At 51.7% G+C, this 13,228-nt stretch overlaps 1 protein-coding gene across 1 annotated transcript in view; it reads right to left on the reverse strand.

Moving 5' to 3' along the window:
- The window catches only part of UNC45B (unc-45 myosin chaperone B), a 34,512-nt gene extending 32,064 nt beyond the window's left edge, over nucleotides 1–2,448 (reverse strand). Inside the window, exon 1 of the mRNA XM_087717283.1 lies at nucleotides 2,151–2,448. The gene's annotated coding sequence lies outside the window, so the exon portion shown is untranslated. The remainder of the gene's footprint in view (nucleotides 1–2,150) is intronic.
- Nucleotides 2,449–13,228: the final 10,780 nt, after the last annotated feature.

Raw genomic sequence — 13,228 nt, forward strand, 5'->3', positions numbered from 1 at the left:
TTGTGGGGATTGAGAGAAGACTGCCCCATGATTTGCGTGGAATGGTCTTCAAAATGGACAAAGCCAAAATTCATGGTGGGATAATTTTGAGGGTGGTGTCAAACTGGCAGCTTGCGGGCTGCATGCATCACACACAGGCCACGCCTACCTTAGCTCTGCAAAGGCAAAAAGAATCATGCTATATAATGTGACACAAGTGAATTGACACCTGTGAGACTGTGGCTCCATAATTGAATTACTTGATCTGGATTGCATTAATCCAGGTGGCTACTAGATGGCAGCAAAAAGGATGAACGATATAAAATACAAAAGAAAAGTTGCCCTCTTATGATGGTCTGGATTTTTTTTTTAGTAGTTTTACCTTAATTTCTTAATTTCAAACAAATTGAAGAAAAATTGGGATCTCAATTTCCCATACAGTTCCTATCAGAATATCCTGGGTTAATCTGGTTTGCCAGATTCATATCCTTGATAGCCTTCCTTTCTCTTGGCTGAGAAGACAGGGGCTGCAGTTTGAAACATCTGGGAAGTCCCAGTTGGGAAGTTACCAATTTACCCTTTATTTGCTTTGTTATACTGTGAGCAACACTCACTAGTAGACTTTCATTCTAAGAATTCCTAATAACTTCATCATTCGCAACAACATTCAAGGATGTTTGGCATTTTTTGTTACAGGTAGTCCTCGACTTACAACCATATATTTAGTGACTGTTTGAATTTACAACAGCACTGAAAAAAGTTACATGACAAGTTTTCACACTCATGACCATTGTAGAATCCCCATGATCATATGATCAAAATTCAGATGCTTGGCAACTGGCTCATATTTATGATAGTTGCAGTATCCAGAGTCATGTGATCTCCTTTTACAACCTTCTGATAAAGCCAGATTCACTTAACAACCGCGATACTCATTTAACAACTGTTGTAAGAAAGGCATAAAATGGAACAAAACCCACTTAACGACCACCTCGCTTAGCAACATAAATTTTGGATGCAATTGTGGTCAGAAGTCAATTACCCATATCACTTTGTAAAATGTACCTAACTTTGGATCTCTTTCATAGTTCTCATCCAGAGCCGAGGTGGCGCAGTGGTTAAATGCAGCACTGCAGGCTACTGCTAGATCAGCAGTTCAGCGGTTCAAATCTCACCGGCTCAGGGTTGACTCAGCCTTCCATCCTTCCGAGGTGGGTAAAATGAGGACCCAGATTGTTGGGGGCAATATGCTGACTCTCTGTAAACCGCTTAGAGAGGGCTGAAAGCCCTATGAAGCGGTATATAAGTCTACTGCTATTGCTATCCATCTTCATCAATAAATTCTTAAGTATGTTTGGGCATCATTTATATATAATTATATATAATTCATGTATCTAAAGTAATAGATTTTAGTTTGAAGACAGCCTATGGTATATCTTCATACATTTATGAGGACCATTCACTGATAAAAAGTTATAAATTCTATAAATCAACATTTTTTTGGTTCTTGACTTTGGGTTGAAGGTTTTTGGTAACATTTTTTAGAAGTCATTCATTTCTGTCTTTTTTTTCTTTTTAGGGATGAAAGAGAAGGACTGAAACAAACTCATCCAGCTGATTTTGTGCTTAAGGTGAGAATAAATTTCACAGTCTCCTGATTGCTAACTAGTACCTTTAGCTGCTATATCAGGCTGGCTCTCATTAAATAAACACTGTTATTTTCAGAAATGGGTTATCATATTCAAGTAATCTTCTTTTATCTTATGTTCACCAGAATCATGGAAAGTTGCAATGAAACACTATTTGACCCAAAGAATCAAACTGGTTAAACAAACTGTATTTCCCTGATCCCATTTCAGTACCAATAAATCCACTGCTTTATTGGTTTCAATCTTCATATTTCTGGCCACACATTGATAATCTTTATTGTGTTAGTTGCAAATGAAGAAATATCTACACCCTCTATACTTGGACAATTTTTAGATGCCTTTGGGAATTGTCCCAATCATCTGATGAGAAGGGGGGGGGGAATCCAACCACAGTGCGCAGGCTCATACATATACACATAATAATCCTTGGCATTCAAGCAAAATATTCCCTTGGGTTTTGCTATTGGATATTTCGCCACCCTGTTTGCTATTAAATCCCCATTTATGCTTCCCTTTCCTTACCTTGCCGAGTTTCCCAGTTCTTGAGATAGTCACCAACTTGGACTTTCTTTCTTGTGGATCACTTAACCGCTCTCTCTCACTCTCTCTCTTGGAGTAAGTTGATAAGTGTGGCTGCCTGGAGAGTAGATAGAGGTATATATATAGCTCAATGAAATAGTTAAGAGCCTAGGACAAAGCACAGTGAGCAAGAACCTCAGGGGTGAGAGGCTAATTTCCAGATGAATCGGGTGGTTTGCAATTGGGCACAAACAATGCCATTAAAAATTTCACAAAACCTCACACTCAAAATTTTGCATCAGCCTTTGGCAAAGTTCAACGTTGGAGCTTTTCAAGGCAATAATGCAAGAGCTGTGCTGCTTTGCCCACCCTGTCAAAATGCACAAGCCCCTCTTCCCTTTCTATTTAAGGAAGAATGAGACATTTGAAACGCTGGAACAAATGGCTTCACTCCAGAATCCTTGGAGAGATCCAGCAGCAGCTGTGACAGACAGGGCATCTCTAGTAACTTCCAGAACTCACCACCCCTATCAGAAATTATATTCAGAAATGACATTCCAAAAAACAAAAACAAACAACAAATACATCTCAACAAAAAGAAACCCCTTTGACTTAACTTCAAGCTATATACTGTGAAAAAGTAAAGGAATAAATTAGTCTGACTGATGGGAAATAGATCAGCTTTTATTAACAGTGTTAATAGCCATTCAATGAAGATATGGCCAATATATAGACTAGACTGTACCTGAGAGACCGCCTCCTGCCGATCACCTCCCATAGACCGATTAGATCACACAGGTTAGGTCTTCTCCGGATCCCATCTGGCAGCCAATGTCGGCTGGCGACCCCCCCCCCCAGGGGAGTGTTGAATACTAGCGCGGGAAGTAAGATCTCCCTTTCTGATTGGCTCTCGGGTGGAGCCGGTTCAATCCCTTCCCCGATTGGCCGGTTTACTCGACGCCCCATTGGCTCATTGTTCAAACCCAGGGGTATAAATGTTTGGCGCGAACCACGCCACGTTGAATCATAGTTACTCTGCTTGAATAAAAGGTTGCTGCTTTACTACCTTCTTGTCGCGTCCTCTTCCTCCGCTCCAAGATGTAAAACTGGCGACGAGGGTGGGATGAGATTCCCGCGACCACAGAGAAGAACAAACCAGCTTGCCTCCGCGTTTGAACCACGCTCTTCAGGTCGGGAACGCCGGCAGCGAACACAAAAATCTTCTCTGCTTTTTTTTCTTCCTCCCCCTTCTCTGGCTTCGCACCGTCATGGCAACAGCGCTTCCTCCTTTCGCGCCGTTTGGGTCTGCCGGAGAATCGTGGGACGGCTTCATGGAGCGGTTTGAATGTTATTTAATCGCGTCAAAGAACCGGGCACAGACCGACGAGGAGAAGTGTAGCTTTTTCCTGTCCTGCTGTGAGCCTTCCATGTTTGCTTCTGCGAGAGCCCTGGCCGCTCCGAGGCCAGCCTACAAACTTGGGTGGGACGAGCTGATGTCCAGGTTGAGGGACCATTACGCTCCCTCACCTTCCTTGATCGCACGTCGTTTTACTTTTCGCCGCCGTGTGCAGAAGCCTAACGAATCCATCAGCCAGTTTCTAGAGGCATTGCGCACAGTGGCCGCCCAATGTGATTTTGCAGACTTGGAGGAGAACCTCGTAGAGCAGTTTGTATGCGGGGTCCGCGACGTGCAATTGCGCAGCCGTATGCTCCGAAACCACAAAATTACCCTGATGCAAGCTGTGGAGACCGCGCGAGCAGCAGAGCTCTCTGAACAATCCACGGCGACATGGAACGCCTCCAGCTGAAAACCTCTGCGCAAACCGCTGTGGGGCCTTCCAATCAGACGAACCTCGTAGACGACCTCTCCCCCACGGAAGATGAGGAGGAGGAAACCGTCGGACAGATGAGGACGCAGCCGAAGCAGAGGCCACACCAGCAACCACCGACGCCCGTTCAGCCAGCCTCAAACGCACCTTGCCGCGGATGCGGCGGCCGTCATAGCCGCGCATCCTGCCCGTTTCGTTCCGCCGTCTGCCGCCGTTGCCGAGGAGAAGGACACCTCGCCAAGGTCTGCCGGGCTCTCATGCCAGCCCCATCGTTTATGCAGCCCAGCAACCAGCGTCAGACACCGCAACGCCACAGACAACCACGTTTAGCGAGGCGAGCTGAGGACTGCCATTCAACCTACCAGCTCCCCAGCGCTGAGTGCGTGGTCTACCGGGCTTCCCACGTCCCTGCCGGCGGTCGTAAAATTAGCACCGTCGTTCGTCTTGAAGGTCAGCCTTGCCGAATGGAGGTGGACTCTGGGTCTTCCCGTTCCCTTCTATCGTGGGCTTTGTTTTCCCGTCTTTGCCCCAGGGTTCCTCAGAGTAAATTGCGCCTTGCTGGGGTCTCCCTCCTAGATTACCAGGGAAATGGGATTCCCACGGCAGGAATATTCCACATTCGGGTGGAATATGGAGATTTTAAGGGGAAACTCCCAGTTTTAATTGTTAGGAATAACCTGCCCGCTCTTCTTGGGTTAGATTGGTTTCCCGTTTTGGGCCTCACCATAGAAGGGGTGCACAGGGTAGTCCCCCGTACCGTAGATAGCGTTTTAGATGAGTTCGCAGATGTGTTCGATGGGAAATTGGGCTGTTACAAGGGCACCCCCATTTCCCTTTGCCTCGATCCCCAGGTCGCGCCTATTAGGCTGAAGGCGCGTAGGGTCCCTTTCGCATTGAGAGCAAAGGTAGACGCTGAATTGGATAAGCTTTTAGAGCAGGGGGTAATAGAGCCCGTAGATCACGCCCGTTGGGAAACTCCCATAGTTCTCCCGGTCAAACCCGACGGATCGGTGAGGATATGTGCCGACTATAAGTCGACCATCAACTTGGCCCTGCAGGCAAATCCATATCCTGTTCCTGTAGTGCAACATCTACTCCATTCTTTAGGGCAAGGCCGCATTTTCGCCAAGCTGGATATGGCACAGGCCTATCAGCAGCTTCCCGTAGACGACGATGCGGCTACAGCCCAGACTATTGTCACCCACCGCGGGGCTTTCCGTTGCCGCCGCCTCCAATTTGGCGTCTCGGTCGCCCCGGGGATTTTTCAGAGCCTCATGGAGCGGTTGCTCCATGGGCTCCCAGGCGTCGTTCCTTATTTTGACGACGTCCTGGTTGCAGCCCCTAGTCACTCGGAACTCCTAAAAATACTGCGGGAGGTCCTTACACGTTTTAGGGAGGCCGGATTGAAGCTAAAGCGCAGTAAATGCGAAATTGCTGTTTCCCAAGTAGAGTTTTTGGGATTTCTCATCGATGCACAGGGCATCCACCCCACTCCCTCGAAAGTTGCGGCCATAAAAAACGCTCCTGCACCCACCTCTAGGGCGGAATTGCAGGCGTTCCTGGGGCTTTTAAATTTTTACGCCCCTTTTATTCCCCACAAGGCGTCGTTAGCTGAACCGTTACACCGACTGCTTGACCGGTCAGCGGCCTGGAAATGGGGTAGCCGTGAAGCGCAGGCGTTCGCGGCTATAAAGGATGTTTTAACCTCGTCAGCAGTCCTAATTCAATATAGCGACAGGATGCCCCTAGTTTTAACGTGTGACGCCTCTCCCTATGGCATAGGGGCGGTTCTGAGCCATGTTCTCCCGAACGGCTCAGAGGCCCCCATAGCCTTTTACTCCCGGACGCTTTCTTCAACGGAGCGAAATTATAGCCAAATTGATAAAGAAGCCCTAGCTGCAGTGTCCGGCATTAAGCGATTCCATGACTACCTTTACGGTAGGAATTTCACCCTTGTCACGGATCACAAGCCGCTCCTAGGCCTATTGGCAGGCGATAAGCCAACCCCCCCCCCATTTTGTCTCCCCGCATGACACGTTGGACCGAGTTTTTAGCGGCGTATTCATATACGCTGTTATATCGTCCGGGTAAGCAGCTAGGGCACGCAGACGCCCTGAGCCGTTGCCCTTTGCCACAGACGGACACAGCCCACGTGCCCTCTCTATCCATTTTGTCTATTGCTGAATCCGACCTCCCCGTTTCAGCTGCGGATGTTGCAGCTTGTACAAAGGCTGACCCCGTTTTATCCCAAGTAGTTTTATGGGTGTTGAGGGGGTGGCCTGTAGAAAAGATAGCGGAAGAATTCCGACCTTTTAAGGCGCGACAAGCTGAACTTGCCCTTCACGGGGGTTGCCTTGTCTGGGGGGATAGGGTAGTGATCCCCACAGCCCTGCGGGCACGAATCCTGCCTGCACTCCACAAAAACCACCCAGGCATAGCGCGAATGAAAGCGTTAGCCCGCAGCTATGTGTGGTGGCCCTTGCTAGATTCGGAAATCGCAGATTATGTAGGTCGATGTAGAATATGCCAAAATTCTAGGCCGAATCCCCCCACAGCCGCCCCTCGTGAGTGGGAAATCCCTAGAGGCCCATGGTCCCGTTTACACATTGATTTCGCCGGTCCCTTCCACGGTCGAAACTTCATGATAGTGGTAGATGCTTACTCTAAGTGGGTGGAGTTGGTACTCATGACCTCCACTACAGCAGAGAGTACCGTGAGGGCTCTTCGTAAGATGTTCGCCACACATGGGCTACCGGATGTGATAGTTTCAGACAACGGGCCCCAGTTTACCTCCACTATGTTCCAAGAATTCCTGGCCGGACAAGGGATTAGACACGCGGCCACAGCCCCGTATCATCCAGCTAGTAACGGTAGGGCGGAGCGCGCAGTTCGCTCAGCTAAAGAAGCCTTGGGTCGCATGGATCAGGGGGACTGGCAGGAGAGAGTGGCGGCCTATCTCTTGAGCCAGCACTCTACACCCTGTCCAACGACGAATAAAAGTCCTGCGGAGCTCTTGATGGGTAGGAGATTGCGAACCCCCCTAGATAGGCTCCATCCACTTTACGCAGGGGATTTACCGAGCAACTTGGGGGCCCTTCCTTCCCATACGTTTAAGTTAGGGGATCCCGTATGGGCTCGTTCCTTTTCTGGGGATCCACGGTGGGTTCCCGCAACCATCACAGCTTTGACTGGCCCCTGTTCCTTCAGGGCCGGCTTGGCCGACGGAACGCAATGGAGGCGCCACCTGGACCAGTTAAGGCGACGCCTCCCCGCGGAAACAGACGGCCCGAGCCCCTCAGACATTCGCCCTCAGCATGAGCTACCCTCGATGACTTTATCCCCAACGGACTGCCCCTCCTCGGGGAACGGAGGACAAGCCGATACGAACTTTTCGGATAGACGCGCCTCACTTGGCTATTCTTTCCCTCGAAGCCTTTATCGAGACTTTGAACCTATATCTCAACCAGATTGCACGGGTCCATCGTCGGACACTCCTGCTGTCACGGAGACACCACCTCAGGCAAATAGAGCACCATCCCTCGGGGCTGCATCGCAGAACCACCGTTCCGCTACAGACATGTCTCCGCTGGCGATTCCCCCCCCGACGACAACCGCCGGGGAGCTACGAAGGTCGGGACGAGAGCGTCATCGTCCCACCTATCTACAGGACTATGTTTGCCCTTCTTGAGGGTGCTTAACTAGGGGGGGAGGGGTGTTGAATACTAGCGCGGGAAGTAAGATCTCCCTTTCTGATTGGCTCTCGGGTGGAGCCGGTTCAATCCCTTCCCCGATTGGCCGGTTTACTCGACGCCCCATTGGCTCATTGTTCAAACCCGGGGGTATAAATGTTTGGCGCGAACCACGCCACGTTGAATCATAGTTACTCTGCTTGAATAAAAGGTTGCTGCTTTACTACCTTCTTGTCGCGTCCTCTTCCTCCGCTCCAAGATGTAAAACTGGCGACGAGGGTGGGATGAGATTCCCGCGACCACAGAGAAGAACAAACCAGCTTGCCTCCGCGTTTGAACCACGCTCTTCAGGTCGGGAACGCCGGCAGCGAACACAAAAATCTTCTCTGCTTTTTTTTCTTCCTCCCCCTTCTCTGGCTTCGCACCGTCATGGCAACAGCGCTTCCTCCTTTCGCGCCGTTTGGGTCTGCCGGAGAATCGTGGGACGGCTTCATGGAGCGGTTTGAATGTTATTTAATCGCGTCAAAGAACCGGGCACAGACCGACGAGGAGAAGTGTAGCTTTTTCCTGTCCTGCTGTGAGCCTTCCATGTTTGCTTCTGCGAGAGCCCTGGCCGCTCCGAGGCCAGCCTACAAACTTGGGTGGGACGAGCTGATGTCCAGGTTGAGGGACCATTACGCTCCCTCACCTTCCTTGATCGCACGTCGTTTTACTTTTCGCCGCCGTGTGCAGAAGCCTAACGAATCCATCAGCCAGTTTCTAGAGGCATTGCGCACAGTGGCCGCCCAATGTGATTTTGCAGACTTGGAGGAGAACCTCGTAGAGCAGTTTGTATGCGGGGTCCGCGACGTGCAATTGCGCAGCCGTATGCTCCGAAACCACAAAATTACCCTGATGCAAGCTGTGGAGACCGCGCGAGCAGCAGAGCTCTCTGAACAATCCACGGCGACATGGAACGCCTCCAGCTGAAAACCTCTGCGCAAACCGCTGTGGGGCCTTCCAATCAGACGAACCTCGTAGACGACCTCTCCCCCACGGAAGATGAGGAGGAGGAAACCGTCGGACAGATGAGGACGCAGCCGAAGCAGAGGCCACACCAGCAACCACCGACGCCCGTTCAGCCAGCCTCAAACGCACCTTGCCGCGGATGCGGCGGCCGTCATAGCCGCGCATCCTGCCCGTTTCGTTCCGCCGTCTGCCGCCGTTGCCGAGGAGAAGGACACCTCGCCAAGGTCTGCCGGGCTCTCATGCCAGCCCCATCGTTTATGCAGCCCAGCAACCAGCGTCAGACACCGCAACGCCACAGACAACCACGTTTAGCGAGGCGAGCTGAGGACTGCCATTCAACCTACCAGCTCCCCAGCGCTGAGTGCGTGGTCTACCGGGCTTCCCACGTCCCTGCCGGCGGTCGTAAAATTAGCACCGTCGTTCGTCTTGAAGGTCAGCCTTGCCGAATGGAGGTGGACTCTGGGTCTTCCCGTTCCCTTCTATCGTGGGCTTTGTTTTCCCGTCTTTGCCCCAGGGTTCCTCAGAGTAAATTGCGCCTTGCTGGGGTCTCCCTCCTAGATTACCAGGGAAATGGGATTCCCACGGCAGGAATATTCCACATTCGGGTGGAATATGGAGATTTTAAGGGGAAACTCCCAGTTTTAATTGTTAGGAATAACCTGCCCGCTCTTCTTGGGTTAGATTGGTTTCCCGTTTTGGGCCTCACCATAGAAGGGGTGCACAGGGTAGTCCCCCGTACCGTAGATAGCGTTTTAGATGAGTTCGCAGATGTGTTCGATGGGAAATTGGGCTGTTACAAGGGCACCCCCATTTCCCTTTGCCTCGATCCCCAGGTCGCGCCTATTAGGCTGAAGGCGCGTAGGGTCCCTTTCGCATTGAGAGCAAAGGTAGACGCTGAATTGGATAAGCTTTTAGAGCAGGGGGTAATAGAGCCCGTAGATCACGCCCGTTGGGAAACTCCCATAGTTCTCCCGGTCAAACCCGACGGATCGGTGAGGATATGTGCCGACTATAAGTCGACCATCAACTTGGCCCTGCAGGCAAATCCATATCCTGTTCCTGTAGTGCAACATCTACTCCATTCTTTAGGGCAAGGCCGCATTTTCGCCAAGCTGGATATGGCACAGGCCTATCAGCAGCTTCCCGTAGACGACGATGCGGCTACAGCCCAGACTATTGTCACCCACCGCGGGGCTTTCCGTTGCCGCCGCCTCCAATTTGGCGTCTCGGTCGCCCCGGGGATTTTTCAGAGCCTCATGGAGCGGTTGCTCCATGGGCTCCCAGGCGTCGTTCCTTATTTTGACGACGTCCTGGTTGCAGCCCCTAGTCACTCGGAACTCCTAAAAATACTGCGGGAGGTCCTTACACGTTTTAGGGAGGCCGGATTGAAGCTAAAGCGCAGTAAATGCGAAATTGCTGTTTCCCAAGTAGAGTTTTTGGGATTTCTCATCGATGCACAGGGCATCCACCCCACTCCCTCGAAAGTTGCGGCCATAAAAAACGCTCCTGCACCCACCTCTAGGGCGGAATTGCAGGCGTTCCTGGGGCTTTTAAATTTTTACGCCCCTTTTATTCCCCACAAGGCGTCGTTAGCTGAACCGTTACACCGACTGCTTGACCGGTCAGCGGCCTGGAAATGGGGTAGCCGTGAAGCGCAGGCGTTCGCGGCTATAAAGGATGTTTTAACCTCGTCAGCAGTCCTAATTCAATATAGCGACAGGATGCCCCTAGTTTTAACGTGTGACGCCTCTCCCTATGGCATAGGGGCGGTTCTGAGCCATGTTCTCCCGAACGGCTCAGAGGCCCCCATAGCCTTTTACTCCCGGACGCTTTCTTCAACGGAGCGAAATTATAGCCAAATTGATAAAGAAGCCCTAGCTGCAGTGTCCGGCATTAAGCGATTCCATGACTACCTTTACGGTAGGAATTTCACCCTTGTCACGGATCACAAGCCGCTCCTAGGCCTATTGGCAGGCGATAAGCCAACCCCCCCCCCATTTTGTCTCCCCGCATGACACGTTGGACCGAGTTTTTAGCGGCGTATTCATATACGCTGTTATATCGTCCGGGTAAGCAGCTAGGGCACGCAGACGCCCTGAGCCGTTGCCCTTTGCCACAGACGGACACAGCCCACGTGCCCTCTCTATCCATTTTGTCTATTGCTGAATCCGACCTCCCCGTTTCAGCTGCGGATGTTGCAGCTTGTACAAAGGCTGACCCCGTTTTATCCCAAGTAGTTTTATGGGTGTTGAGGGGGTGGCCTGTAGAAAAGATAGCGGAAGAATTCCGACCTTTTAAGGCGCGACAAGCTGAACTTGCCCTTCACGGGGGTTGCCTTGTCTGGGGGGATAGGGTAGTGATCCCCACAGCCCTGCGGGCACGAATCCTGCCTGCACTCCACAAAAACCACCCAGGCATAGCGCGAATGAAAGCGTTAGCCCGCAGCTATGTGTGGTGGCCCTTGCTAGATTCGGAAATCGCAGATTATGTAGGTCGATGTAGAATATGCCAAAATTCTAGGCCGAATCCCCCCACAGCCGCCCCTCGTGAGTGGGAAATCCCTAGAGGCCCATGGTCCCGTTTACACATTGATTTCGCCGGTCCCTTCCACGGTCGAAACTTCATGATAGTGGTAGATGCTTACTCTAAGTGGGTGGAGTTGGTACTCATGACCTCCACTACAGCAGAGAGTACCGTGAGGGCTCTTCGTAAGATGTTCGCCACACATGGGCTACCGGATGTGATAGTTTCAGACAACGGGCCCCAGTTTACCTCCACTATGTTCCAAGAATTCCTGGCCGGACAAGGGATTAGACACGCGGCCACAGCCCCGTATCATCCAGCTAGTAACGGTAGGGCGGAGCGCGCAGTTCGCTCAGCTAAAGAAGCCTTGGGTCGCATGGATCAGGGGGACTGGCAGGAGAGAGTGGCGGCCTATCTCTTGAGCCAGCACTCTACACCCTGTCCAACGACGAATAAAAGTCCTGCGGAGCTCTTGATGGGTAGGAGATTGCGAACCCCCCTAGATAGGCTCCATCCACTTTACGCAGGGGATTTACCGAGCAACTTGGGGGCCCTTCCTTCCCATACGTTTAAGTTAGGGGATCCCGTATGGGCTCGTTCCTTTTCTGGGGATCCACGGTGGGTTCCCGCAACCATCACAGCTTTGACTGGCCCCTGTTCCTTCAGGGCCGGCTTGGCCGACGGAACGCAATGGAGGCGCCACCTGGACCAGTTAAGGCGACGCCTCCCCGCGGAAACAGACGGCCCGAGCCCCTCAGACATTCGCCCTCAGCATGAGCTACCCTCGATGACTTTATCCCCAACGGACTGCCCCTCCTCGGGGAACGGAGGACAAGCCGATACGAACTTTTCGGATAGACGCGCCTCACTTGGCTATTCTTTCCCTCGAAGCCTTTATCGAGACTTTGAACCTATATCTCAACCAGATTGCACGGGTCCATCGTCGGACACTCCTGCTGTCACGGAGACACCACCTCAGGCAAATAGAGCACCATCCCTCGGGGCTGCATCGCAGAACCACCGTTCCGCTACAGACATGTCTCCGCTGGCGATTCCCCCCCCGACGACAACCGCCGGGGAGCTACGAAGGTCGGGACGAGAGCGTCATCGTCCCACCTATCTACAGGACTATGTTTGCCCTTCTTGAGGGTGCTTAACTAGGGGGGGAGGGGTGTTGAATACTAGCGCGGGAAGTAAGATCTCCCTTTCTGATTGGCTCTCGGGTGGAGCCGGTTCAATCCCTTCCCCGATTGGCCGGTTTACTCGACGCCCCATTGGCTCATTGTTCAAACCCGGGGGTATAAATGTTTGGCGCGAACCACGCCACGTTGAATCATAGTTACTCTGCTTGAATAAAAGGTTGCTGCTTTACTACCTTCTTGTCGCGTCCTCTTCCTCCGCTCCAAGATGTAAAAGGGAGAGTCTTCTCTGTCGCAGCTCCAGCCCTCTGGAACGATCTCCCCGTGGAGATCTGGTCTCTTACTACCAGCAGGCCGGGGGGGGGGGCTTTCAAAATATCCAGCCCCTCGGAAATTGTGACTGTTGTGTATTTTAATATGTTGTTTTGTGTATTATCCTCTTCCCTTGTTTTATTGTAAGCCGCCCGGAGTCCTTCGGGAGTGGGCGGCATACAAGATCAATAAAACTAAACTAAACTAAACTAAACTAGACTAGACTAGAGTTGGAAGGGGCCTTGGAAGTCTTCTAGTCCAGCCCCCTGCTCAAGCAGGAGAACCTATACAAGGGATGGCTAACCTTTTTGTCCTCACATGCTGAAAGCGTGTGTGCGCACCCATAATGCAATGCGCACGCAAACCCCCCACTCCTCCCACCCCAACACATGTACGCGCAACACCCCCCACTCCCCTGCCCATGAGCACGACCCACCTGCATGCACCCTGCTCCCTGCGCAACCATGCCCCTCATGTATATGCATACATCTTCTGCATGCGCCCCGCCGCCTACGCATGTGCGGTAGAGACCCAAAAAACAGCTGGCGGGCAGGAGGTGTGCACAAATGCTCTGTGGAGCT

This window comes from Thamnophis sirtalis, unplaced genomic scaffold (genome assembly GCF_051295495.1).
Source record: "Thamnophis sirtalis isolate CommonGarterSnake01/CBP01778 unplaced genomic scaffold, rThaSir2_p1.2 scaffold_6, whole genome shotgun sequence".
Classification (NCBI taxonomy): domain Eukaryota; kingdom Metazoa; phylum Chordata; class Lepidosauria; order Squamata; family Natricidae; genus Thamnophis; species Thamnophis sirtalis.